The 4,826-nt window shown below is 49.8% G+C and overlaps 2 long non-coding RNA genes across 2 annotated transcripts; both read left to right on the top strand.

Annotated features, from left to right (window-relative positions):
* Positions 1 to 349: 349 nt before the first annotated feature.
* Positions 350 to 2,273, top strand: LOC131572932 (uncharacterized). The gene is made up of 3 exons (XR_009276089.1): positions 350 to 427; positions 965 to 1,085; positions 2,162 to 2,273. It is a non-coding gene; the product is annotated as an uncharacterized LOC131572932 (long non-coding RNA).
* A 412-nt stretch (positions 2,274 to 2,685) lies between these two features.
* On the top strand, positions 2,686 to 3,779 carry LOC131572929 (uncharacterized). Its single transcript, XR_009276086.1, has 3 exons — positions 2,686 to 2,809; positions 3,160 to 3,277; positions 3,647 to 3,779. It is a non-coding gene; the product is annotated as an uncharacterized LOC131572929 (long non-coding RNA).
* Positions 3,780 to 4,826: the final 1,047 nt, after the last annotated feature.

Genomic DNA, 4,826 nt, shown 5'->3' on the forward strand with positions numbered 1-4,826 from the left:
AGGAAAAGAATTCTAGCCTTGCTTTTCCAAAAGGTCATGAGAAGTGGCGGTTGGAAGTGTTTTCCCACAATGCTGTGTCATTCTGAGACAGAAATTGTCAAGCCTGCTAGGAAGGGGGTCCTAGAAGGCGAAAAGGTTCTCTGCCTGGTTTTCCTGTGATGTTGCATCCAAGGCAGCAGTAGAGCTCTGCATCCCAAGGCCACCTTCTGGAGCCTGACCACAAGGTGTTTGGATTCTTGCAGCCACTCCGGGCACGTCAGCCTCCAGTGCTCCACCTGACAGTGCCGCCTGTGCAACAGCATCAACGGCCTCAGCAGGGAGCGCGCTTAAGGAAGAGGAATCTCCACCACTGGATCTTGGCCTAGCTGTGGAGAAAATGATTCGGGAGATCAGGAGATCCCTGTCTGAGAAGTCTCCCTCTGCTCAGGTAACCCCACTGGATGGGAATAAAAGGGGCTGGACCGAGAGCTCTGTGGCTCAGAAGCACCACGTTGTGATGGATTGCCTGAGCGCTTGTGGTGGGGTGGTGAGACTCCCAGCCACAAATGTGTGCTTTGTGTGTGGCTTTGCAGCACACAGCCCTGGGCAGTGCTGGGAACGAGCTCTGCCCTTACTGACAGCTGTGTTGGCAACAAGGAGAGCCCCTGGCTTTCTGCTGGCTGATTTCTTACAGCTCGTGGGGTAAGCCAGGGTCAGAGCATGAGGGCACATGCCCTCATTTGGTGTCTTCTGGTTTTCTGCGTTCACGTTTTGCCTCAGAGGTCATTTTGTAAAAGCTTCCACTTAGCCTTGGCCATGGAATCCTGAATTGAAAAGATTTATCATGTGAACCGTGTGGGGAGTGTTCCGCCCCCCCCTGCCTCTGCTCCCTGCCCTTTGGGAGTGGAGAAGGGTTATTGTAGCCCTGATGTGATTCCAAGAAAATGTGATTTTTGGGTTTCTTTCTTTCTGCTTTTCATTCAAGGGGAATATTCATGTTGCCTCCGAGTCCTCAGGAGGGGAACCCGTGAACGAGGCTGCAGCAGAGGAAGCTTCATCTGGCACCGAGAACTGCGGTGACAGTTCCCCAGAGCCTGAGGAGCCTGGTAAGGAGAGAGCCCACATTGGTTTGAGCCCCATTGGCCCATGGCTGCTTTGAGCCTGTCCCTGGCAGGAAGGGAGATCAGGAGAGTTGAGTTCTTGTCGGCAGGCTTGGTGCTTCCTGCTGCCTTTAGTTCAAGTCCTGCACTGACACAAGCTCCTCAAGCCCTGCCCTCCACACTTTTCCAGAGGCTCTGACACTGAGTCCTGTGCTGTGACAAGAGAGCTGGGAGTAAACCTGACCTTGTGGCAGCTGTGTCACCAAGCTGGGTGTCCCAGTTTTGTGCTGAAGTCCATGGATCAATTTTCTGCAGCGTGACAGGGGAAACCAGGCTGAGCACCTCTTGCAGTAACAGGGAGAAAAAAGAGTGAAAAATGAGGGCAGAAGTCCAAATCACTGACTGTACTACCAGTTTGCTGGTATCTGCCCTGAGACACAAGGAAAACAAAGAGAGCAGAACATCAGAGGCCAATTAATGGAAAAATGACAAATCCGGTAACACAAGAAAAAGCCTGAGGGACCCCAGATCAGCGAGACTAAGAGGAGAGAGGAAGCCCTTTGGATCCAATCCTCGGCCAAGTCAGTGCAGCCTGCAGGCCTTCTAGGGAGCTCTTTCCCTACCAGCTTGTCCTGTCAGAGCTGATGGTCAAGCTGGAGCATCTACTGCTCACTGTAGAGGGCAGTTTGTAGATCTGACATCATGGAGCTGCTTCATGATTCAGCTCACAGCACCCTTCAGCCTCAGCCACTGCAGCGAGGCCTGAGGTCTTTCTGTCAGCACAGAGAAAAAAACCAAGTCCGGCCTTCTATGTGGCAGCTGGCACCGCCTGTGTTTCAAGCTCTCGTGCGTGCCATTTGCACTGTGGGAACCGAGACTTTATTGAGATACTTGAATGCTTCACACAGTTTTGGAAACTTGGAAGGATCCCTGTTCTTGAAAGAGCAGGCTTCAAATTCCCAAGGGAGAGTCTGCCTTTCAGACCATCTTCTCCAGTCCCTGATAGGACAATGGCTGCCCAAGGGAAACAGGGCCCCACCCACAGGGGCCAATATTGACTCCGTGTTCCCTTTGCTTCCCAGATGCCTGAGAGACGTCTCCTGGAGGGCTGCCCTGCACGGCAGGAAGAGACAGAGGGAGGGCCTGTGACCATCAGGCAGGCACAATCCCTCTGTTTTACATCTATAGCTTTCTGTAGTTCTACTTAGTAATGCTTATAGTTACATTTATAGATTCTGGTCTGTTTCTATAGATTGAATTATTTTATATATTTATATATAATATAGATTCTATAGAAGCTCTCTATTTAGAGATCTCTCCAGTTAAGTGTAGATATAGATAGTTAAAGATGTAATATATTTTTTATATGGAATTGCATTTATAGATTTTCTGATTGAAATTTATATATGTCGAGAGTAAAATTAATATATACATATATAGACAGTTCTATTTATAAATGCATATAGGTATATTTGAAGAGAAATATAGATGTTCAGAGAGATAGGTTTATGTTTGTGTAGCCTTAGGCTGCATTTTAACCTCTCTCCCCCCTCGGCTGCCTTTTTCACCTCTTGTTTTTCCCCCTGCGCCCCCTCTGTCCCCTCTTCCTGTGCTGGGTCCGAGCTAGGGCCGGGCCCGGTGGAGCAGCAATTCCAGCGCCAGCTGTCCCTGGAGCGGTGGGAGCTGCCGGTGGCCCCAGGCACTGTCCCCTGAGGAGCTGCTGAAGGACGGTGAGACTGAGGGGGCCGAGGAGGCGGTGACGCTGAAGGGATGGTGACCTTGAGCTGCTGGGGGCACTGAGGGCTGTGGGGGAGCAGAGTGCGATGGTGGCACTGAGGTGACAGGGAGGTGGCACAGGCAGAGGGGGGTGCTGGCTCTGAGGGGACAGAACGGGTCAGAAGGGACTGAGAGGGGTGAGAGGACTGCGAGGGGCTGAAGAAACTGAAGGGGGGGCTGGGGTTTTGCCGAGAGGACGGCGGGGCTGAGGGGATGGAGGGGCCAGCAGGGAGCACAGAGGAGTCAGGGACTGCAGCTCTGCCAGGCCTTGGAACCAATTCCAAAGCCTCCACTTTTGCCACAGCTGCCCTGAAGACCTTGAGGCCAGCCAGACACTGCCAGGAGCCAGCAGGGAGAAGCTGAAGGCCACGAGCAAGAGCAGCGAACAGGGAGCTGCTGCTGCTGCCACCCCGAGAGCCTGGGTGAGGCCACAGGGCCGGTGAGGCCGCGCGGTGCTGAGGGTGGCGTGGGCTTTAGCCGTGGGCGCTGCCCGGCTGGGCAGGAGCAGCCTCTGCCCATGCTGGGGCTGCTCAGCGCTGCTGCCCCGGCCGGCACAGGGGCTGTCCTTGGGCAAGGCAGCAGTGCCGGCAGGGCCCGGGAGCTGTGCCGGGCTGCCGGGGGCTGCGGGACAGTCCCGCCGCGCCTGGGCTCGCCACACACTGGCCCGCTCGGCCTGCTTGTTCTTTCAGCCCTCCTGGGGAGGCTCTGAGGTTTTCCCTTCCCTGCTGGAAGGGCAGGTGCTGCCAAGGGAAAGGTCCCAATAATGACTCGGTGTTCCCTTTGCCTTCCAGATGTCCCATCTGCTGTCCTTGTCCAGGAGAGCTGCTCTGCACGGTTGGAAGAGACTGAGGGAGAGGCTTTGAAGATGGGGGAGCTGAGTTCCCTCTGTTTAAAGAAGAACGGACTCATGCATAAAGAGGGATAATTATGTGGCTATTTATATATGTATATATGTATATTCCTATTTGTATAGAAATATTTCTATATATATGTTTTTCTATTTATGGATATATTCTTTGTACATATGTATGGATATATACACATACATGTTTGTAATTTTGTACGTGTATATAAGTATACATATATGTTCTTACAGTTGTGTTAAATTCTATCTCCTTATACCTAGGAGATACAGTTGTGTATATTTCAACTGCTACAATTATAGTTATTTTGCTCTTTAAATAGGTATATTAGTATTTGCATAGGTAGATATGTGTATTTTTATATTTTTATCTGTATGCTGACATTGGATATGGATTGATATGATATGGAGCAGTAGAATTGTAGAATTCTGTCAGCTGTGATGACCACTATTTGTATACTATTATTTAGAGAGGGAAAGTATATTTTTGTATTTCTATATGGGCCGTATGTTTTTAGTAATATGTAATAAATGGTTAAACATCTAATTGATTTTTATGTATAGTGAGTTTTGTTGTAGAGGCTGGAAATAAATTATCTTTTCTTAACATAATTTAAGTTGGTACTTGTATATTTGTATATTCTTACATAACAATATTTGTATATTTTTACATAGCATTGTTCTAATAATCTAATAAATGCCTTTTTTGACCCTTAAATGAGATTTCCATGGTGTAATGTATTGTTAGCGCAGGTGTAGCCATTTGTAATTGTAAGATGGGTGTCTGTGAGGGAGGGCAGGAGCCTCCCCCGGAATGAAAAATGTAGACCCCCCCCTCCCTCCAAATTATTATAATTCTGAATTTTGAAATGAAGGGGCTCTCAGGTAAAGATCTGGCGATAGGAAGAACAGCTTTTGACTGGTATGTACAACAAGGCAAACAAACAACTCGAACTACAGCGTTACCAACCAAACAGAACCAGGGAGCTCGTGACAGCCCTCTCAGCTGAGACGGGAAAGGATAGAAGAGAGGCTTTGCTTCACAAAGCCCCTGCAGGCAGTTGATCCCGGTAGCCCAGCAGGGCTCTGAGGAACACCCACCCAGCTGC

The sequence above is a fragment of the Poecile atricapillus genome, chromosome Z (genome assembly GCF_030490865.1).
Source record: "Poecile atricapillus isolate bPoeAtr1 chromosome Z, bPoeAtr1.hap1, whole genome shotgun sequence".
Taxonomy (NCBI): domain Eukaryota; kingdom Metazoa; phylum Chordata; class Aves; order Passeriformes; family Paridae; genus Poecile; species Poecile atricapillus.